The sequence below is a fragment of the Chelonia mydas genome, chromosome 27 (assembly GCF_015237465.2).
Source record: "Chelonia mydas isolate rCheMyd1 chromosome 27, rCheMyd1.pri.v2, whole genome shotgun sequence".
NCBI lineage: Eukaryota > Metazoa > Chordata > Testudines > Cheloniidae > Chelonia > Chelonia mydas.
The window spans coordinates 12,945,310-12,967,833 of NC_057860.1; the positions used below are offsets into that span (position 1 = coordinate 12,945,310).

The 22,524-nt window shown below is 66.8% G+C and overlaps 1 protein-coding gene across 1 annotated transcript in view; it reads left to right on the plus strand.

Annotated features, from left to right (window-relative positions):
• Nucleotides 1-360: 360 nt before the first annotated feature.
• Nucleotides 361-22,524, plus strand: part of THRA (thyroid hormone receptor alpha) — a 48,678-nt gene continuing 26,514 nt past the window's right edge. The window contains exons 1-2 of the mRNA XM_037886837.2: nucleotides 361-570; nucleotides 21,995-22,072. The gene's annotated coding sequence lies outside the window, so the exon portion shown is untranslated. The remainder of the gene's footprint in view (nucleotides 571-21,994; nucleotides 22,073-22,524) is intronic.

A 22,524-nucleotide genomic window follows, 5' to 3' on the forward strand; every position in this document is an offset into this window, starting at 1 on the left:
GGGGCTGGCCCGGGGAGGAGGGGCCGGGGGGGCGCAGGCAATGGGGGGCAGGGGAATGCGGGGCACGGAGGGGGGTCGCAGGCAATGGGGGGCAGGGGAATGCGGGGCACGGAGGGGGGGGCGCAGCGGCTGGCCCGGGGAGGAGGGGCCGGGGGGGCGCAGGCAATGGGGGGCAGGGGAATGCGGGGCACGGAGGGGGGGCGCAGGGGAACGCGGGGGCGGGGCGGGGCGGGGCAGGGCCGGGGGCCCGGGGCCGGGCGCAGCGAGCCGGGCGGCCGGCAGGGAGCGGCCTTTCGCCGGCGAAGGGGGCTGGGGCCGCGGCAGGAGCCGGCGGGGCGGGGCGGAGCCTGGCCGCGCCGCGCTCCGCAGCCCGCTCCCGGGGACACGCAGCCAGAGCCGCGCTCCCAGCCCCGGATTTACAGACCCGGCCCCGCGCGCGCAGCCACCGGCCCGGGGCCGCCGGGGCCCCCGCAGCCGGGCCGAGCCGAGCCGAGCCGCGCCGAGCCGCCGCTTCCTGCCGGGAGAGCGGGGCGGAGAGCCGGGGGGCAGGCGAGGAGCAGCCCCGCCGAGGTAAGGCACCGGGGTGCGCTGCGGGGCAGGATCTGGGGGCCGTGCGTGGGGGGGCCCGTGCATTGGTGAGTGCGGGGGGGGGCGCGTGCATTGCATTGCATTGCATTGCACGGGGGTGTCTGTGCACGGCCCCCCTCCCCCGTGCACAGGAGGGATTAAACTGCAGAGTCACAGGGCTGAGCCCCCCCACCCCCCTCCTGCCTTTCCCCCTGCTCCGGGGGGGGCTACCCGCCCAGTGTGCCCCTTCTGCCTCCCCCCCCAGGTGCTATCCGGTTTCCTGGGTTCTCTGTTGCCCCCCTTCCCTGCTGCCCAGGGCCCTGTCAGTGCCATGGCCCGGGCTGGGGAGGGGGCAATTATCTCTTCCCCCCCCCCACACACATGCTTGGGTTTTGTATTTTGCACCGTGTTGTGTTTCCTACTAATTCACCGTCCCCCCAACGCCACCCTACCCCCAAGCCCGGATCCCAGGTTCCTTCCTGACACCCAGCTTTAATCCGCCCCCCCCGCCCACTCCCCGGGCTGGCATTAACCTATATTTCCCTCTCCAGCTAATGGAGAGCCCTGGCCTAGCTGGAGGGGCAAGACAGACAGACACACGCACTGCCAGACAGCGCCAGCCCTTTAAAAGCTCGGTTTGTTTACTGTGTGCATAGCTCGCCCCGCGCCGTGCCAGTCTGGGCCCTGGCACTCGGGACCCCGGGCGCTGGGGCTGGGTCCCCCAGCCGCACAGATATGCAGCAGGCAAAGCGCCTCTAATCTCCCCTGGAATGATGGCAACGCTGACTCTGCTGACCAGCCAGGCCCGGGAAGGAGTTGTTTGCAGGACAGGAGCTATTGGGGGGGGGGGGTAATCCAGTTTTTGGGGGGGCACCCTCTCTCTCTCTGTGTTTCTGACTTTGAATATCCCCAGCTTTCTACTGCCTGGCAATGGTATTTTTGCTTTTAAAGGGGATGGGGTGGGGCGCCAGGACCTGTGTGCGAGCGAACAACCATTGCAGGGGGGAGGATGTTGGGGGGCTGCTGGAGCAAAGGGGGGGTGAGTTGGGGAGGGGGAGGCAGAGCGGGGAGGAAAATATGGGTAAATATTTTCTTAAAAACCAGGGCCATTTGGCATGTGGCTGGCTGATCACAAGTCAGGGGGGTCCTAGGGGGGCTGCGTGGGTTTCCGTTATGCTGGCACGGCCCTTTTCCGGCAGAGCCAGACGGATTGAACAACTCCTCTTCGGTGGCAGGGAGGGGTAGGAGCGAGCAGTGTTCCCCTTCCCCCCCCCCCCCGCCACCCCCCACTTGTGGCCGGGGATCCGTGGGGGAGTGGGGCATACCGCTGGACCCGTGCAGTGGGGTTCCGCTCCCCGGCCCAGGGAGGCTCCAGACGGGCGGCACGGGCGTAGCAGCGACAGTCAGTCGCGGTGTCAGCGGCCAAGTCTGCGTAAAGGAGAGTGACAGCCGTGGCCAGCATGCTCCAGAGGTGGGGGTAATGTGGGGGCCCAATCCAGCGTGGGTCTGAGTGCTGTGGGGACACATGCAAGGTCAGGCCCTCTGTAGCGTGCCCCCAGCCAGCCCCTGGCCCTGGCCTGCTGGATTGAACATCACCCCGTCGCCCCTCAGAAAACAGGGACCCCGTCAGACTTCAGCCAGGTTCTGCCTGCACCCAAGCTGGCCTGGCTTCACAGGCTCCGCTCCCGGGGAGCCTGCGGAGGGCGCTCAGCTCAGCCTGGCCCCACCCCCTCTCCAAACTTGGCGAGCGGCGTCAGGAATGCATTTAATTTTTTGCAGCGATTTTGTGGTTGCTGGAGCTGGTTTGGGCTGGGGGGGGCAGGTGACCTGTGACACCGGGATGTCCCTTCGGAGTGTGAATGGGCCCGCTCTGGGGAGTGGAAGGAGAGCGTACTGGGCTGGGCCGGGTATGGCACCCCTGTCCATCCCCCCACAAGTCTGGGATGACTTGCTCAGGATCTCCAGCAGACCGTGCCAGGTGACCCTGGAAGGGGCTAGCAGGGGCAGCGTGGGAGGTCAGGCCGGGGGGCACAGTCACCTGCGAGCCCACCGAGGGCCGGGTCTGGCGCTCTTATCTGGAGCGGCTCAGCAAAGCACCCTGTATGCAGCTGTCTCCGCCTTGCAGTCCCTCCCCCACCATCCCCGGATCGCTCCCCAGCTTTCTTTGCCTTCCCCTTGTCATTGTCCATTGCCACATACACAATTAATGGCTCTGCTAAAGCTATCAGGAAACCCAGCTGACTGTCCTGTCAGCTGGAGGCCACCTCTGGCGAAGGGGTGGGGGCTTTGTGGAGACTGGGGGGGTCTGGCTTGTTCTGCGGTTATTGGTAGAAGATGACGGGCAGCTGCTGTTGGAGAAGTCGTCATAGTAGTTTATAACCTGTTAGCGCCAAAAGACCCCAACAGCGAGCAGGGCCCCGTCGTGCCTGGCGCTGCCCAGACATGAGTGACCGAGATCGGGGCCCCGTCGTGCCGGGCGCTGCCCAGACACACAGTAACCGAGATCGGGGCCCCGTCGTGCTGGGCAGTGCCCAGACACACAGTGACCGAGATCGGGGACCCGTCGTGCCGGGCGCTGCCCAGACACGAGTGACCGAGATCGGGGCCCCGTCGTGCCGGGCGCTGGCCAGACACACAGTAACCGAGATCGGGGCCCCGTCGTGCCGGGCGCTGGCCAGACACACAGTAACCGAGATCGGGGCCCAGTTGTGCCGGGCGCCACCCAGACACGAGTGACCGAGATCGGGGCCCAGTTGTGCCGGGCGCCACCCAGACACGAGTGACCGAGATCGGGGCCCTGTCGTGCCGGGCAGTGCTCAGACACGCAGTGACTGAGATCGGGGCCCCATCGTGCCGGGCGCTGCCCAGACACGCAGTGACCGAGATCGGGCCCCGTCGTGCCGGGCGCTGCCCAGACACACAGTAACCGAGATCGGGGCCCAGTTGTGCCGGGCGCCACCCAGACACGAGTGACCGAGATCGGGGCCCAGTTGTGCCGGGCGCCACCCAGACACGAGTGACCGAGATCGGGGCCCTGTCGTGCCGGGCAGTGGCTCAGACACGCAGTGACTGAGATCGGGGCCCCAGTCGTGCCGGGCGCTGCCCAGACACACAGTGACCAAGGTCGGGGCCCAGTTGTGCCTGAGCGCCGCCAGACACACAGTGACTGAGATCGGGGCCCCGTCGTGCCGGGCGCCACCCAGACACGCAGTGACTGAGATCGGGGCCCCGTCGTGCTGGGCAGTGCCCAGACACACAGTAACCGAGATCGGGGCCCCGTCGGGCCGGGCGCTGGCCAGACACACAGTAACCGAGATCGGGGCCCCGTCGTGCCGGGCGCTGGCCAGACACACAGTAACCGAGATCGGGGCCCCGTCGTGCCGGGCGCTGGCCAGACACACAGTAACCGAGATCGGGGCCCCATCGTGCCGGGCGCCACCCAGACACGCAGTGACCGAGATCGGGGCCCCGTCCTGCCGGGCGCCGCCCAGACACGCAGTGACCGAGATCGGGGCCCCGTCGTGCCTGGCGCCACCCAGACACGCAGTGACTGAGATCGGGGCCCCGTCATGCTGGGCAGTGCCCAAACACACAGTTACCGAGATCGGGGCCCCGTCGGGCCGGGCGCTGCCCAGACACACAGTGACTGAGATCGGGGCCCCGTCGTGCCGGGCGCTGCCCAGACACGCAGTGACCGAGATCGGGGCCCCGTCGTGCCGGGCGCTGCCCAGACACGCAGTGACCGAGATCGGGGCCCCGTCGTGCCGGGCGCTGCCCAGACACGCAGTGACCGAGATCGGGGCCCCGTCGTGCCGGGCGCTGCCCAGACACGCAGTGACCGAGATCGGGGCCCCGTCGTGCCGGGCGCCGGCCAGACACACAGTAACCGAGATCGGGGCCCAGTCGTGCCGGGCGCCACCCAGACACGAGTGACCGAGATCGGGGCCCAGTCGTGCCGGGCGCCACCCAGACACGAGTGACCGAGATCGGGGCCCAGTCGTGCCGGGCGCCACCCAGACACGAGTGACCGAGATCGGGGCCCTGTCGTGCCGGGCAGTGCTCAGACACGCAGTGACTGAGATCGGGGCCCCATCGTGCCGGGCGCTGCCCAGACACGCAGTGACCGAGATCGGGGCCCCGTCGTGCCGGGCGCTGCCCAGACACACAGTAACCGAGATCGGGGCCCAGTTGTGCCGGGCGCCACCCAGACACGAGTGACCGAGATCGGGGCCCTGTCGTGCCGGGCAGTGCTCAGACACGCAGTGACTGAGATCGGGGCCCCATCGTGCCGGGCGCTGCCCAGACACACAGTGACCAAGGTCGGGGCCCAGTTGTGCTGAGCGCCGCCCAGACACACAGTGACTGAGATCGGGGCCCCGTCGTGCCGGGCGCCACCCAGACACGCAGTGACTGAGATCGGGGCCCCGTCGTGCTGGGCAGTGCCCAGACACACAGTAACCGAGATCGGGGCCCCGTCGGGCCGGGCGCTGGCCAGACACACAGTAACCGAGATCGGGGCCCCATCGTGCCGGGCGCTGGCCAGACACACAGTAACCGAGATCGGCGCCCCGTCGTGCCGGGCGCCGGCCAGACACACAGTAACCGAGATCGGGGCCCCATCGTGCCGGGCGCCACCCAGACACGCAGTGACCGAGATCGGGGCCCCGTCCTGCCGGGCGCCGCCCAGACGCTCAGTGACCGAGATCGGGGCCCCGTCGTGCCTGGCGCCACCCAGACACGCAGTGACTGAGATCGGGGCCCCGTCATGCTGGGCAGTGCCCAAACACACAGTTACCGAGATCGGGGCCCCGTCGGGCCGGGCGCTGCCCAGACACACAGTGACTGAGATCGGGGCCCTGTCGTGCTGGGCAGTGCCCAGACACGAGTGACCGAGATCGGGGCCCCGTCCTGCCGGGTGCTGCCCAGACACGCAGTGACCGAGATCGGGGCCCCGTCGTGCCGGGCAGTGCCCAGACACACAGTGACCGAGATCGGGGCCCCGTCCTGCCGGGCGCTGCCCAGACGCGCAGTGACCGAGATCGGGGCCCCGTCGTGCCGGGCAGTGCCCAGACACACAGTGACCGAGATCGGGGCCCCGTCGCGCCGGGCGCTGCCCAGACACATAATGACCGAGATCGGGGCCCCGTCGTGCCGGGCGCTGCCCGGACAGGCCTATCCCCGCAGAACTCATGGGGTGGGAGAAAGCCGGGGTTTCCCCACTGTACGGGTGGGGAACAGAGGCACCGAGAAATCAAGCTGCCCCCCTGGGGTAGGCGCCCTGGTGCGCACGAGCAAGCTGGGGTTTGCGTGAGCACGTTGGTGTTACCTAGGAGGGGTGCACATGCAGCTGAGCTCTCTGCTTCCTGGCACCTGGCGGGCACCGTCTCTGCCTGGCTTGTGGCCACACTGCATCAAACGTTCCTGACCCCCGTCCTGCTCCAAGGCCCTGCCACCCTGTCTGCTCCCTGGGCCGAGCGGAGCCGCCAAGGGAGCCCTCGGCCTGTGGGGCTTGTGAGCAGGGGCCTCGCAACAGTGATGGCTGTGGGGCAAACCCTGCGCCGGCTTTTCCGGCTCGCCCGGCATGACCTTTGGCTGCGCCAGCCCTCGGAGCTGCCCTCTCCATGGCCTGCGCTCGCTTCCTCCCCCCCTCCCGCCCCATGGCCTCGGATTGCCCGCACAGGGGCGAGGCAGATGGTAGGAACTGGATGCGAATGGGGAGATCTGAGCTCTCCGGGACATTGCATGTGGGTTGAGGGTGGGTCCCTGCCTGGGCGTGATGCATGGGAGGGGTGTGGGGGGGCTGTTGTGTGCCCCTGCCTGAGCACAGGGCCCCCCCCCAGCCTGTCCCAAGGCATCCTGGGATGGGGGAGAGCTGGGGGAGGGAGGGGGCTTCAGGGATTTCATTTCCTTCCCTGCTGTGGAACTGAGGGCAGGCACACGCCTGGGCCAGCACCTTGTGGAACCAGTTTGCAGGACCCCCCGCCCCCCCCCCCCGCACCTCCCCTCTCCCCAGCTCCTTGAGGTTTTTTAATTTTTCTCCTGGGCCCCAGGGTGTTTCTCAGGGTGAGGAACTCGCTGAGAGCTGGAGGTTTCTTTAATGGATTCCCCCCCCCCCCCGCCCCATTCTTGGCAAAAGTCCCTGCAGTAGACAAACGATGTGCATGCGTGCCGCTGCGGACATGGAGTCGTGCACACGTGGATCCATGTGTACGTCTGCATCCCACCATGGACTCAGACACAAATCCCCGCCCCCCTGCGTGTGCAAGGGTGAATCCGTGCCCCATGCGCACAGGTGCATTCTGGCGTGCACACAGGCTCAGGAGCGTGTGCGCGGACACGGACCTGCATATGCATCCCCGCGTGTGGAGTAGGAGCGCACAGGGGTTCGTGGAGAGAGGCACGTGTGTTCCTTCCTGCGCACACGCGTGGATGAGCAGGCGTGTGCGTGCCCGTGGTGTGCCCACCGCGGTGAAGCAGGCAAGGAAGAGCTAAGACGGGCAGGGCAGGGTTTGATTTCCCCAGCTCCACACCCGCAGCCCCAACCTCTCTGCCCAGTACCCGGGAAGCGGCGGAGGAGGGGGCCTCGCTGAGGGGATGAAGAATGTAGGGGCACCCCCCACACCTGGGCACCCCCTCTGGCACCTTGGGTTGGGGGGGGTCAGGGGACAGCCTCAGCTTAGGGCTCACGCTCTGGCGGGAGAGCTGGGGACATCAGCCGCTCTCCCCTCTCCGCTCCGGGCCCCAGGGACTGCACCTCTGTGTGCTCCCGTGCAAGGGGAGGGAGGGCCCTTCCACCCCCGTGTCTGCACTAGACACAGGCAGCTGGGAGGAGCGCTTGGAATGTGGGTCGCCACCCTCCTGGGAAGCGCTGACAGTGCGATCCCACAGCAGCCCCAGCGGCCTGGGAGGCAGAGCCGGGACAGGCCCTTGGCCCCGACACAGGGAAGTTCCTTGGCCTGGCTGGGTTCTGGCTGCAAGGACGCCTGGAATTCAGAACTGGGGACCTGGTGGGGAAGCGGGGCCAGCCCAGCTCTCCCATGGCTTTGTGCCCTCCCCTCCCCCCAGCAGGGCCGTGGGCTGGGGTCTCCAGGAGGCTGGTGGAGCAAGGATGGGAGGGGAAGGAGCCCTGGCTAGTGGCTGGAGCAGCGAAGGAGTCGTCTGGACCCCTGGGTTCAGGAGTGTCGTGGTTGGGGTGGGGGTTGAGGGATCAGGACTCCTGGGTTCTATTCCCCGCTCTGGGGAGCATTTCCTAGCCCAGCGGGGGCCAGGAGCCAGCCTCGGTTGAGACTCTGCCCTGCTCTATGCCCTGGTGTCTCCACGCGGGGCGGGGGGGGGGGGGGGTGCTGCCCAGCCAGCTCCTCCTGGGGGGCGTCGGGAGCCTGGGTAGCAGCTGTTCCCGGCGCTGTGTGGAAGGAAGGGCAGAGCCTTGTGATGAAGACAGCGCCTTGCACCGGGGCGGAGCAGGGCCAAGAACCTGGTGACTCAGCCGCTCTCCCCCTTCGCAAGGCTGTGGCCACAGAGTAGCATGCAACTGGCACATCGGCAGACACCTCCTGGCTCCGCCTGCGCCGTGCGACTTCCTGCCAGGGCCCCGCAGCCAGCTGGGTGTGCGAGGTTGCCAGAGCGCGGCCCAGCCCCTGTAGGGGAACAGGGTTCAGGCTGGCTGGCCGGGGTGCACAGAGCTGCGTTAGCCGGTGTGCTTGGCTCCCCGGGGTGGGGCGGGGAGCGTTTGAGCGCTGGAGCAAACCTCAGCTGAAGCGTAGGCCGGGGGGAACGGCTCCGGGGCGGCTCCCAGTTCGGCGCAGTGGGGGATCGACCTCCTGGAACCGGGCTCAGCTCGGCACTGCTGACTCAGGCTCACGGGCTTCGCCCTGCAGGGCTGACGACCCCGTTCGGGCTGGAGCCTGGGCTCCGAGACCCAGCCGGGGGGCGCTCTCCGGCCCAAACGTCCACACTGCTCTTTTCAGCCCCGGAGCACGAACCCGAACCGGCTGCCCCAGCCTCGCTGCCGCAGGGGAGACACCAGCGCTGTGGCTCCCCAGCCCACCCAACCCAGGGACCCCCCAGCCCACCCGACCCTGGGACTGAGCCACAGCGTCTGTCTGCCCCGGCTGCAGTGCAGACACGTCCTTCAGGGCATCCTACGGGGGCTGCCCGGACGCCACTTGGATGGGCTCAGGGACTAGGCCAGTGACAACAGCCTTCATCCAGGCACCTCGGCGTGCTCTGCGGGTGCAGGACAGGGTCACCAGCCCTGTTTTATAGATGGGGAAACCAAGGCACAGAGAGGTCAGATGCCACAGTGATGGGCGCTATGCGAAGACATAGGATAGCAGTTGCTGTGACCTGCCCAAGGTCCCTCAGCAAGGTGGTGGTAGAACTGGGATGGAACCCAGGAGTCCTGACTCCCACCCCAGTCCACCTGCTCTAACCACTCGCCCCCCTGCTCTGACAACGCTAGATATGGGACCCAGGAGTCCTGAGTGCTGGTGCCCTGATCTAACCACTGAACTCCTACTTCCCACTTGCTCATCGAGCCAGAATAGGACCCAGGCATCCTGCTGCCCGGTCTCATGCAGGGGACCAGACATTTACTGCTGCGGGTGGCTGAGAGTCATTTTCAAGTCCCCCCACCCCGTGACATGGGGCATGGAAGCAGACGCTGGTGACCTGGCCCATGGGCACTTGGCTGCACCCGGGTCCTTGCGCAGCTGGTGAATGGGGGCAGGGCGCAGGCATTAGGGTCGCATGTCTGGGAATCTGCAGGAGCCCAGAGGCACCAGCTGGGCAGCGTCTGGGCAAACCCTGCTCCCGGCCCTGGGGGCGGGGGGGGCCCTGCGGAGTGGAGTGGAGTGGGGTGGGGGCTGTTCAGTCGCCCCGGCTCCGTCAGCCCTTCATGCTCCCAGGGCAGGGGACTGACTCTGATGGGGGCAGGGAGAGCTGAGCCCCAGGGTGCTCGTTACACGTTGGCTGCCGGGGCTGGGGGAGGGTGGTAGCTCGTGTGACGGGAGTGGCGGGCTCCGAGCAGAGAGCGCCGGTATGGCGACCCCAGCCGCTAGGCCCCGAGCCGGGGCACTGGGCTGAGTGAGCGGTGACCCGCGTGTGCCGCGAGCCCCCTGCCCACCCCGCCGGCTGGGGAAGGGTTGTGCCCAAGGCGGGTGATGGGCCAGTGGGAGCCGGGGATTCCCTGGGTGAACCGCAGTCGGAAGCAGCTGGCAGGAACTCCCAATTTGGGGCCGCGAGGCTGCCTTCCTGCCCAGAACAGCCCCCCGGCAGCCCCTGTTCTGGGACCCCGTCCGCTGGCGTGCCTCCCCCCAGGGCTCTCCCCTGCAACCCCAGCAGCGGCCAGGATGGCATTTGGTTTAACCCTTCCAGTGCCGGTCCCCTCCTCTCCAGCTGCAGGGGGGAGGAGGACCCCTTGGGCTCCATGAGCCAGGAGGGCCAGGGCTTGCCCATGGGGGTGGGGGGTGACACAGGCTGCTGAGCCCTGTGTTGGGTGGGGCAGGAGTTTGCGGGCAGGGGATTCCCTGGGGAATCCCAGATGCTGATTGGTTCCCCCAGGGTTCCGACTCGTGCATCCCCAGCCAATCAGGTGTCTTGGAATCCAGTGAGATCTCGGCCGCGCCGAGCTCCCTGGGGAGCTGTCTGCTCGCAAGCCCCGCAAACTTTTGGGTTTCTTTGCCAAAAGTCTGGCTAGTCTCTGGAGCAGAAGCAATTCTGCCCGTCCCCCAACCCGTCCAGGCCCTGGCGTCGGCACCTCTTGCCTGCCCCCCTCGCCAGGTGTCAGGGAACATTGGCGACTGGCCCAGCTTTGCCTCCCGCCCCCCAGTGCCCCATCAGTTGTGTCCCCGGAGGGCGCTGACCCCTCCTTTCTCTGCCGCGGTCCCTCTCCTGGCCCATATGCTGGGTCGCAGGGTGGCCGTGTCGCTGGGGCGTTAGCTGGACTCGCTCCCTGGGCACTGACGTAGGCTACCACGCGGTTTCGGCCCCAGCTCTCTCCGGCCCAGGATGCAGGTTTCCGTCTCCTGGGGACGGCCCCGGGCGTTGAGCCCTGCGCCCTGCCCCCAGGGGGAGCTTGGCCATCCGGCCAGGGGATGGTGGTTTCACAGCGATGGTGCAAGAGGGGGCTCCACAGCTCTCTCTGGCTGTAGTTGTGAAACAGGAGGGGTTTTCGCACTTTCCCCCAGCCGTGGGTCAGACCATCCTTGGGGGCGTTCAGCATCCTGTGGTGTTTCTCGTAAAGCTGGTGTTTGCTCTGGTCCCCTTGGTCAGAGCTTCCCCTCCTGTCAGTAAAGGCCTCCCGCGCTTCCCCTCTGAGGTTTGTGAAACTTTGCAACAACCATGGGAGGTGGGGAAACTGAGGCGCCGAGTGAGGATGGTGACATAGCAAGCCAGGGGTGGAGTTGGGACTAGCACCCAGGAGTCCTGTCTCCCAGTTCCCCTCCTCTGACCACTGAACCCCACTCCCCTCTCAAAGCTGCGAATAGAACCCAGAAGTCCTGTGCTTTTAGCCAGAGGCGTCATCCCAGCGAGTCCTGTATGCGGTTTACTGTCTCTCATCCCAGAAATGGCTGCATCTTGGCGGCACGCTGCTCAGCCTGGGGATCCTTTGGAAAACAAAAGGCGACATGCAAAGCATAAAATGCTAAGTCTTCTAATGATCAGTGATTGGATTTAAAACCCCCAACACCTTCTCATGCTGGCTCTGCCAAGCTGCTCAGCGCAGTTCCCTTTGACACCACACGCCCAACAATGAGCTGTTTATAACTCTTGAAATCAAAGTCCCAGGACAGAAAAAAAAAAAGTTTTCTAGAAAAGTTAATTTTCCTGTTTTTCAGGGTGTGGGAGATTGGCTTGTCAGGCAGAATCTCACAAGCTGTAAGGAAGCGGGAGATCTCCGTGCTGGGGGGGGGGGAAGAGGTGTGCACGTGTGTGTGTGTGATTTTAATACTGTGTATTTTATGTCACCCACTTCATAAACAGGCCCAAATGTTGCATTCATTTGCTACCATGGGCCCTGTTGGCACGTTTTTAGAGTCATCTTTTGCTTTTAATTTTTTTTCTAAGCTGCACAAACACTTTTACACCTGATACTGACTCTCAAGAGGTCGATCTCCCCCAGCACAACCCTCCCCGGCCCTCCAGCCTGGAGCTGACCCCTGCCCTCCCAATGTAGGTCAGCCCTGGCGGGGCGGCAGCAGGGAGGTGCAGGCTGGCGGTCTGTGGGTTCTTTACACGGGAGCGTGCTGGCAGCCGGTTGATTTCACAATTGTTTGTTCTGTTGCCAGGTAGATCCCGGCCTGTCTTTGTGCGGGGAGGGAGCTTGTAGCACCGAGATCGTCACCTCCCATGGAGCAGAGGCCGAGGCCGCGTGCTCTGGCTTAAACTCCTCACCCCTGGCGCAGTCAGAGCCGCAGTGCCCGGTGTGGGGGTGGCAGTGGGCGTCTTCTCCCTGCCATGGGGGTAGGCTGGGTCCCATGTCTCTATTATGTCATCCGCATGGCATCCTCCTTCCAAACCTGAGCCACTCCGAGCAGCCCAGCTGCTGCCACCGAATGCTTGGGATTCCAGCTGCATTTAGTCATGTGCTGGCTGTCCCCAGCCACCCATCGGTGTGTGCACCTCCGGGGACATGCCTACCCCGGCAGAGACCACGCGCACACGCTGGTGTGCACACCCAGCCAGAGAGGGGGTGTGCACGCTGGTGTGCATCCCCAGCCGGAGACGGGGCGTGCACGCACACATGCTGGTGTGCACACCTATGGGATATGCACACCCAGCCAGAGACGGAGAGGTGGAGAGACAGCGCACGTGATCCCTGGTGTGCACAGTTAAATTCAGGTGTGCACCCAGGATGGGTAGATGGCACTTGGACACAGACCTGCTCACAGACACTCCCACGCATGTAGCCTCACACACGTGTGCAAATGGCCATGCATTCTGATGCACATGCCGGTGCATGTACCTATCTGTGCCTTTTAATCCACTCACACATGTACACGAATGCGTCTGCACCCACACAAACACTCATTCACACCCCTCCATGTACACACGCTCAGTGACACGCCCATGCCCACCCTCCCCGATTCTGCCGCTTGCCCGGCCCCTCCCCACCAACTGTTGATGATGTTGGTTAATCAGCTTGCAAAGGTCCCACTAGCTGCGAGCACCTGCCAGGCCTTGGCACGGGCATCCCCCGATTAAATCCGCCCTAAGCAGGGATGAACTCTCACGTAGCCCCCGACACTGTTCTGTGCCCCTTGGAGGGCCTGACCCACCGGCGGGGCTCCATGCCAGGCCTGGGAATGTTGGCCTGGCTGTACCCAATTGGTACCACGCACTTCAACCTCATTCTCAGATATCCCGCTCCACGGTGATGGTAGCGAGATGCCAGCCAATGGGAATCCCCCCGAGGCTAGCCCCCCACCCCCGGGCTGAGTTAGTGCCTCTAAGCTGGGTGCCTCGGGACACCGGCAGAGGGAGTCTCCTTGTCCCCTCGCCCAGACATCAGGCCCCTAGCACTGCCCTAGGGAGGTGCATGGATCAAATCCCCCCCCAGACCCGCTTGGTCCCACCTGACCCAGCGCCCTGCACCCCCTCCAAGTGCCCCATTTCCTGTCTCTGCCCCGCTCCACCCCGTAGCACCCCTTTCCCCGTCACCCTGAGGTCCGTTTGCCCCAGCTGCTCCAGGCCTTGCGTCCTGCCTCCCAGCGGGGCTGGCTGAGCCTGTGTGCAGCCCGCGCTGGGAGCTGTCTGCACGCCTGGCACCTGGCCACATCTGTGGCGGGTCAGCTCTGCCAGCCCGTTCCCTGTGCCAGGCTCCCAGCCATGTGTGGGCGGCTCTGCTGGTGCCCTTCAGTCCTGCTTCGCAGCCCTCCGAGTTTCTTGCGGGCAGAAACATCCACCCACTCGGTGTCTAGGGCAACACCCCCCCCGGTAACTAGCTCCTGCCCCCAGCCCCTGGGTCCCCCTCTCCGGCTGAGGCTTGGGGTTTTCTCTTGCTGGGTCCCGCAATGCTCTGTAGCTGTGCGACATCCCCAAATCCACTTCCCCCCTGCAGCCACCGGCCTAGCCGGGGTCCCGCCCGGCCCTGGACTTTGCCCACCAGTTGTTTTTCAGCCCCATAAAACCTGCCTCGTTTTGCCCAGCTCAGCAGTAAAATCCCTGCTGGGCTGGGCCAGGGCAGGGAGCTGGGAGGAGGCTCTGGGTTAGGTGATTGGGGACTAGCTGGATGTCAGTGCTGTGGGGCCCTCGTGGGAAATGAGTTTGTCGGGTTTCAGCCCCTTTCTCGCTGGGCAGGTGTGGGCAGCAGAAATCCTGCCCCCACTGTGGGCACTAGCTGGCAGAGACGCCCAGCACTGACTGGGCCACAAAACTGGAGCTCCGCTTGGCGGGGGGGTGTCGGTCACTGGCATAAGCCTCCCCCCTGTCCCTGCAGAGCCTGTTGCCCGTCGGTGGCAGGAATCCGCACGGGCCCACTTGGCTGCTGGGAGTGAACGTGCCGTTGCACAGATGTGGGGCGGGTGCAGATGCAGGTTCCTGCCCAAGCACAGGAAAGCGGGGCCCCTATGGGGCAGGGAGTGCGGCTCGGAAGCTGTTACAGTCGTTTCCCCGGGCTGCCAGTGGAGCGTGCCCTGTGGGCGCCGGTGGAGAACTGCTGGCCAGGCCCCGGCGCTGCCCGCTGGCCCCGGCGGGTTTGTAGGGTGCTGGTTGGGCTGGTGACAGGAGCTGGAGGTCGGCTGCTGCTGCAGGCGCCCGCTGGGGGGCACTTCAGCTAATGAAATGTTTTCGGATCCGTGCCCGGGAAACCAGGGAGTGCAGCTGGGACGGGCACCTCTGGGGCTGGCTCTTGCCCCGGCCCCCCCACCCTGGGGTATGTGCGGTGGAGAAAGGGGGGTGTCCCCAACAGCTCTGGGTGCAAGAGAAACATTGCTGCTTTGGTTTTGTGATTCCCCCGCTTTTCCCCAGCTCTGCCAGGGCCCCTCAATCCCGACCCGCAGCCCCCTGCCAGCCCAGCCCTGGGCTCCCCCCCAGCTCTGCCAGGGCCCTTCAATCCCGACCCGCAGCCCCCTGCCAGCCCAGCCCTGGGCCCCCCCCCAGCTCTGCCAGGGCCCCTCAATCCCGACCCGCAGCCCCCTGCCAGCCCAGCCCTGGCCCCCCCCAGCTCTGCCAGGGCCCCTCAATCCTGACCCGCAGCCCCCTGCCAGCCCAGCCCTGGGCTCCCCCCCAGCTCTGCCAGGGCCCCTCAATCCCGACCCGCAGCCCCCTGCCAGCCCAGCCCTGGGCTCCCCCCCAGCTCTGCCAGGGCCCCTCAATCCTGACCCGCAGCCCCCTGCCAGCCCAGCCCTGGGCTCCCCCCCAGCTCTGCCAGGGCCCCTCAATCCTGACCCGCAGCCCCTGACTGAGCCGACCACCATGCCATGGCGTTTGCAGGGTGGGCACGGGAGGGTGGGGGGGTCACTGGGCTGAGACTCGGCCAGTTTATTTCACTTATGCCCTAGGCTGAGGTTCAAGTCCCGCTCTCCACAGGTGACCGGTTGGGGGGCCCCCCTTCCCCCGCGGGAGGCAGGAGCAGGCTTGGTGCCCACCGGCTGGCTGGGTCCGTCCAGGCCTGGCCGGGTGTCTGGCTGAGTCACCCTGCGGCGGGAGCCTGGTGCGGAGGGACCTGTTGTCCTTCAGGCAGTGGCAAAGCCATTGCCGTGGGGCAGCCCCCAGTGTCTGTGGGCCATTGCCCCCTCGGCTGGCCACGCCAGGCGTGACGCCCTCTCTGCTTCCCGCCAGAGCCCCCCCTCCCCGGGTCCAAGGCTGCCCTGGGCTGTCCAAGCACTTGGGGAGCCCCCGTCTGGGCTGGGGGGCTCTCGGTTCGGCCCCAGATTCCTCACACGCGTGTGGCAGGAGCTGGGGCAGGGCTCCCTGCAGCACCAGCTTCTCTGAGCTGTCCCAATGCCCGTGGCCCTGCGGGTGCAGGGCTGGCAGAGGCTCCCGGGCAGAGCTGGGGCTGCCCTTGGGGTACCAGCCAGGGGAATGGGCACCTGAGGCAGTGGCCTGTCTGGTCCCCTGAGCCCGGGTGCTGGGGAGGGAGTGTCGCTGGGGGGGGCGGGGAGGGAGGGAGAGTTGGGGGCTGCGTCAGGATCCTTGGGTGGGGGAGGTGCATTTGGGACCCTGTGTAAGGAGGTGGGTATATTGGGGGGGTGTGCAGGCTGGGGGGCAGGGTGCCCAGCGTGCTGGGGGACGGGGCGGGGGGACAAGCAGCACCCGGGCAGGGCGCCGGCCGTGGGGTGGACCCCGACTGGCAGAGAACTGCGTGGGGAGGGGATTGACCTGCTGGGGCAGAAGCAGCTTGGGTGGGTGAGGGGGGCAGGGGCAGGGCGGGAGGAGCCCCAAGCTGAGCTGTGCTAATGGGGCAGCCCACCCGAGCTCCTCCCCCGGCTGCTGGGCTGCAGCGGGCTCTTCCGAGGCCGTTAATTAGCCGTCATTGTTAGAGCAGCTTATCCGGGCTCAGCGCCGGCTTTCGCCCTAAGCCACCTCATTGAGAGCGTGACGGAGCCTTTCACACCTGTGCCCCTGCCCAGGTCATGGCCCGAGGGTGGGGCCCGGCCGGCTGCATGGCTCCGCATGGCTGGGTGCCAGTCCCATGGCCCTTTGCTGGTGGCACGCCCAGGTGGGGAAACCGAGGCAGAGGAAGGGCAGGTGGGCAAGGGACTTGCCCAGGGTCATACGGAGAGTCAGCTGGGACTGAGAGCGGGCAAGGGGGCTTGTTCTTTGGGCTGGACTTTCCATGCTCCCTGTTAGCATCACTGGATCTCACCAGATCCACGTGGTGCGAGACCCCTCCCCCCCAGCACCAGGGGGGCTGTGGGCAGCGTGGGGAGGGTGGTGTGAGGAGAGGTGGGGTGCAGGAATGGGGGAGGAGCTGTGTGTCTGGCCGTGAGGGGGGCAGAGCTGGGTGTCTGGCTGGTGCAGGGTAGGGGGAGGAAGAGCTGGGTGTCGAGCTGGATGTCTGGCCGGTGTGGGAGCGGGGCGGGAGCTGGGTGTCTGGGGGGTGGGAGCTGGGTGTCTGTGGGAGGGGGGAGGAGCTGGGTGTCTGGGGGTGGGAGCTGGGTGTCTGTGGGAGGGGGAGGAGCTGGATGTCTGGGGGTGGGAGCTGGATGTCTGTGGGAGGGGGGAGGAGCTGGATGTCTGGGGGTGGGAGCTAGGTGTCTGGCCAGTGCTGGGGAGCGGAGCTCGGTGTCTGGCTGGTGCGGGGGGGTGGGGTGGGAGCTGGATGTCTGGGGGTGGGAGCTGGGTGTCTGTGGGAGGGGGGAGGAGCTGGATGTCTGGGGGTGGGAGCTAGGTGTCTGGCCAGTGCTGGGGAGCGGAGCTCGGTGTCTGGCTGGTGCGGGGGGGTGGGGTGGGAGCTGGATGTCTGGGGGTGGGAGCTGGGTGTCTGTGGGAGGGGGGAGGAGCTGGATGTCTGGGGGTGGGAGCTGGATGTCTGTGGGAGGGGGGAGGAGCTGGATGTCTGTGGGAGGGGGGAGGAGCTGGGTGTCTGGCCGGTGCTGGAGGGGGGAGCTGGGTGTCTGGCTGGTGCGGGGGGAGGCGTGGTGAGAAATGCTGCTGAGTTTTCTCCCCCACGTTCGTTCTGTTCACGCCCTCGGTGCTGGGTTCTGCCCACCGGGCCCTGGCTGGAGCTGGGGTCTCCTGGCTTCCGGCCCTGGCTCTGACCCAGCCCTGGCAGCCGTCTTTGAAATGTCAGAAGTGGCCCTTGCTTATGGGGCCCCTGGAGGCATGCAGGGCTCTCACCGGGTGTTGGGGGGCCGGGCCCAGGCACTGAGCAGCGACTCCAGAGGCTGCGGCTGGTGCTGTGAATGGCTGCAAATCTCAGGCCGTTCCCAGACCTGACTTGGGCCCGTGCGGCGAGGCTGGGCTGCCTCCCGTGGCAGCGTGTCAGGGACGTGGCTAGAACACGCCTTAGACAGGAGAGACCCGCCGGGGCTGGAGAGATCATGTCAGCACACACTAAGCTTTCTAGCGCTGGTGGAACATTCCTGCTCTGTGCCTCGGTTTCCCCGTCTGCAGGTTGGGGGCAGGGGCAGCCCAGGGGGCTGTAAGAGTTACAGTCCCCACCTGTAAAGCCCTGATCCCAGCTGAGGAGGGCTGGTCCCATTCGGATTTGGATGTGGGGGTTTCTCTGCATACCCCTGGGGATCCCAGATCCTGCGTTGTTCCTACCGGCCCCCGTGGGAATTGCAGTGCTGCCAAAATGCAGCCGCCTCTGGGGAGCAGCGGCGGCCTGCAAAGTGTGGGGCAGGGAGTGCTCCCCAGGTATGACCCCAGAGAGAGACGGGGGCCGGCGCCAGCGATCTGAGCACAGGCCTGGGAGCCAGGACTCCGGGGTTCCATTGGCAGCACTGCAGCTGACTCGCGGAGGGTGGGGTGATTGGCTGGGGACTGGGGTGTTGCAGCCTGGGGCGATACGGAGCCGGTGGCTGCCAGCCCTGCCCCATCCCCTCCTGCGGTGCACAGAAGCTCGGGGTGGGGGGGTCCCCTGTGCGGCTGGGGGTCTCAGCGAGGGGGTAGCGGGAGACTCGCAGCATGAGGGCTGGAGCCGGCCCGTGAAGGCCGCAGATCCTGTGTCCTTGGCTTCCTGCCAGTGCCTATACTTGGAAGTGTTTGCGCGGCTGATCCCCGATGGAACGAACCCGGCGCAGCCCCTCGCCCGGGCTGTATTTACACTGCAGCGTGTGGGCGCTCCCGGGGTGGGGCACAGCCAAGAGCCGGCCTGGAGCAGGGAGCGGCCCCGGCTGGCTGCCCCGAGAGGGTGGATCCAGCCTGGGGCCTGGGTGGGAGGGAGCTACAGGGGGCGCTGTCCAGGACCCTGTGTGCCCCCCGCCTGGGGGGACTGTGTGCCCCAAATACCGGACGCCCAGAGCACCCCTTCGCTGGCACAGAGGGGCAGCGCTTGACCCCAAGGTTTCATGGAGGGGCAGGGGCAGAGCCAGGGGGAGAACCTCGGAGCCCTGGCTCCCGGCCCCCCCACGCTACATGGCTGTGGTGTGCAGAGCTGCCAAGCGCTGCGACTGTGTAAACACGGGGACAGGGAGAGCAAATTGGCACCGTCTGCCTTGCACGTGGGCCTCCCTGCTCACGGGCACACGCCCTCGGAGCCTCTCCCACGCTGACCCTGCCCACGCTCCTGCTGTCTGCCCCTCACGCCCGTCACGTGCCAGGAGCCGGGCTGCTCTCTGCCCGCGGGCTCAGCGGGCACCCAGCCCCACGCGTTGGATGAGGCCCTGGGCGAGTCCGGGTCGGTGCTGGCGACAGGGAGAGGAGTGAGGAGTGGGCCCAGGCTGTGCCCCCCGACAACAGGAGAGCTGAGCCTGGGGGGGGGGTGGAGGTGGAGAGTGCATGGGGGGCAATCCCGGCAGCGGGGAGCGCAGGGCAGGTAGGGGGAGGGATCGGCACAGGCCCGGCTGGGGAAGGGTTAACAGGGGCCCTGTGGCACGGGCTGTTCTGCTCAGTGTCTGTCTGGGCTGGGACGTGCCAGTGACTGACTCAGCCAGATTGAGCAATGCCGGGAGCTGCGGGCTGCTGGAGGGAGGGGCTGGGGGGGGGGGGGCGCCGGCCCCAGCGGCTCGTCCTGGGCAGTGTGGGGCCTGCAAACGCCCAAATAACCCCCGGTTGGAGGTGTTGCACTGGGGGCCCTCAGTGCCATGCCAGTGGAGACCCTGCTGAGAGAGAGGTGGCGGGGAGCAGAAGGGAGCCCTGCGGGGATTCCCCAGGATCAGGGGCGATTTGGCGGGGTTGCAAGGCGGGTGGTGGAAGAGAAAATCTAGCACAATGGTTACAGCAGACGGGGTGTGGTTTGGGGAAGGCCCCAGCCCCTGGGAAGCAGGGAAAACCTTTGCCCTTGCAGAACCCAGGAGTTCTGGCTCCCAGACAGCCCTGCCGATGCCCCGCAGCCCCGACCTGCCCCGTTCCTGCCCGCCTGGGAGCTGGTCTGGGTGATTCACCCAGCGGCCCACACCCCTTTCCCCCGGGCCAGAGCAGCGTCTCCTGCTCTCCAGGGAGCGGGGAGCTCAGCAGGCTCCGGAGACGCTGGCACTGCGCAATGCTGCTGGCAGGGGGCCCCGGGGGCACCAGGGGCTGGCGGCTTTGGACGCGGGGGCAGGGCTGAGGGCTCAGATTGGGATTGACGTGTTGGCATCTCCTGTGCCCACAGGGGGGTCCACGTGGCAGCCCAGGGTATTGGACGGGGAGGGCATTTCTAGCTGGGCATGGACACCCCCCCCATACCTGCTTGCGCCCCAGGTTTTGCTGCTGGGTCTCATGGCAGGGTCTGAACCCGCGCGGGCACCGGCCGGGGCACGAGCCAGGCTTTGCTTTACCCAGGATTCAGACTTAGGGTTAAAATACTGACCTGGGCATCAGGACGCCTGGGTTCTCTTCGTCGCCCTCTGTGTGACCCCTGTCCCATAAGGGCGTTTGCCATTGCCCACCTGTGGCTTGGCTCTGCCCTGAAGGTGCCCAGCGACCCCTCTGGGGCAGGGATGACAGCGGGGGCAGGGGAGCGATGGAGCCTGGGAAGGGCAGGCGGGGGGTGGGGGTGACGGGATCTCTGCCCCCCAATGCAGCCCCCGGGCTCCATGCCACTTCAGAGAGCTCGGCTTCCCCTGCTGCCGCCATGCAGCCCGCTCTGGGGTGGGGCGCCCGTCGCCGTGCCAACGCCAACGCCAAGGGGGTAGCCCGGGAGGCGGGATGGCAGGGTGGGGTTGGGGGAGGCAGCTGGGAATCTCCCGAGCTGGAAATGGGCCCGGACACCAGGGTTCACACCCTGCCTCCCGGGGGAGGGCCCACGAGATCTGTCAGCGGGGACTGCTGTGGGGATCCCAGCCGAGAGAGCCCCATGCAGCGGGGTGAGCTCTGAGCCAGAGGGGAGAGCACCCCCCTGGGCCCCTCCCTGCAGCTCTGTACCCCCTGCCCCACCTCCCCTCTCCCAGCAGCCCGGCGGCCCCTGCCGAGCCCCTGCCCCCATCCCTGCAGCCCGTCACCCCCTGCCCCCCTCCCTGTGGCCCAGCGCCCCCTAGTACCGTATCACACTGGGGCTAGCTCTGACTTGGGGGCCGAGTGCCTCTCCCGGCAGCATCTGGGGAGCTCTCTGCCTTTGTCTTGCCAGGTCCATCCCCCGCTGACGCTCCACCTTGGGCTGGTGCTTCCAGAGGAGGGGGGATGCTAAAGCTCAGAAATGGGGCCCAGCTCCCTGTCCCCCGGGCTGGCTCTCCCCGGTGCCCGGCCGGGCGGTGGTTGCCATGTTATAAATCTGCACACGGACTCTCTCCCTTGGCCAAGACAAACTTGACCTACTTTCCCGGCTGTCCTTGCATCGAGGCCGCAGCTTTCAGCAGAGGCCGCTGGTGAGCTGGGCACCACGGCCGGCCTGGCCCCCTGCCCAGAGCCGGGCGCCCCCCAGATAGGTTTGTCTGCAGCGGGGCATGCTGGGGCCCCCCTTGGACCGGGTGCGGTGCCAGGGCAGGGCGGGAGATGCCTGAAGCGTACGAGGGTTTTTCCGCATCTTGCGCTGGTGGGGGGCAGGCAGGCGCCAGCTTGCAGGCAGGGGGGCGAGGAGCAGGTGCCCGTCGGGGGGGGCTCCTGGCACATGATGGGCACATTGCCCAAAGCCACCACCACAGCTGGCAGGGCAGGAGGAAGAGCAAAGCAGGCGAGAGAGGCCAAGCCCCACGGGCCCTGGTTGCCATTGCACTCACTGATGGCATCCTGTCGCCCGGCGGCCACCTCTTCCTCGTCTCCCCCTGCCCCCCAGCAATGCCCCAGAGCCCGGCGGGGCTCTGCAGGGCGGTTAGCCGTCCGCTGGAGTCCCAGCTCTTCCCCTGCCAGGGGGAGCTAAGAGATGAGCCCATCGGAGCCCCGGGGAGGACAGCCCCTGTGTGCTCGTGCCCTGGCCTGCAGAGCTGGGGCCCGGGGTGAAGAGGGAGCCTCAGCAGAGTGTGGGGGTTGGAGCCCAGATGTTCTGTGCCCAGCGTGGGGGGGCATGGAGCTGAGCATACCAGCTTTAGGCCCCCGCCTCCCCATCCCACTCCCCCTCCACCCGCAGCGGCTCCTCACCCCCACAGTGGGCGCAGGGCACCTGGGTTCTAGTCCCAGCCCTGCCACCGGCTGGCTGTGCCAGCTGCTTCCCTGCTCTGTGCCTCAGTTTCCCCCTCTGTACCATGGGGAGACCCAGCATGCCCGGGGGGTGGGATTGATTAACTGGGCACTGCCTGGCTTTAGCCGGATGGGGACAAGGATGTGAGTCAGCCCTGTCCCTTGGGCGGGCGCTCGGGGGGGCCAGACTGGCCCCTGAACCTCACCACGGCGCCCGACTTGTGGGAATGGCTGCCCTCACAGCCCTGCTCTGTCGCCTGACCTTGCTGTTGCACCTTCCTCGCAGGAGGGATCCCAGTGGAGGAAGAGGAGGGGCGTGAAGCAGCCTCGCCCTGCCCCCCCCACCCTGGTGTCACCTACAACTGTGAGTCACTTTCTGTTACCTTCCCCAAGTTGCCATGTGCGGTGGGCGTCTGCCCCTGGTGGGGCGCCGGGGTGGGGGTGGGGGTGCTGGGCTGCGGGGGGGGCTGCGTCAGATCTCCCTCTAGTGGCTGGTTTGCATCTAGGATAAATACCTGCTGCTGCCGCCCGCCCACTCGTGGAGTCGCTCCTCGCGCCCCAGCCCTTTGGGGACGGGGTTCTGTCCCGGGCCGTGCGGTGGCTGCACCTGTATCCCCGCGGCTGGTGGTGGCCCTGGGGCCGGTGCTTGGCTTTAAAGGGCAGCGTGGTGCTCGTGGGAATGTGTTCTGGGGCCTTCTGCCCCCAGGGCCGTGGGGACCTGGTTGGGCCCACGTGTGTGATGAGTGTGGCGGGGGTCTCAGCCCTGTTCCCTCAGGGAATCCCTCTCCGTGCCTGGCCCCATGCTGGTGTCTGGAA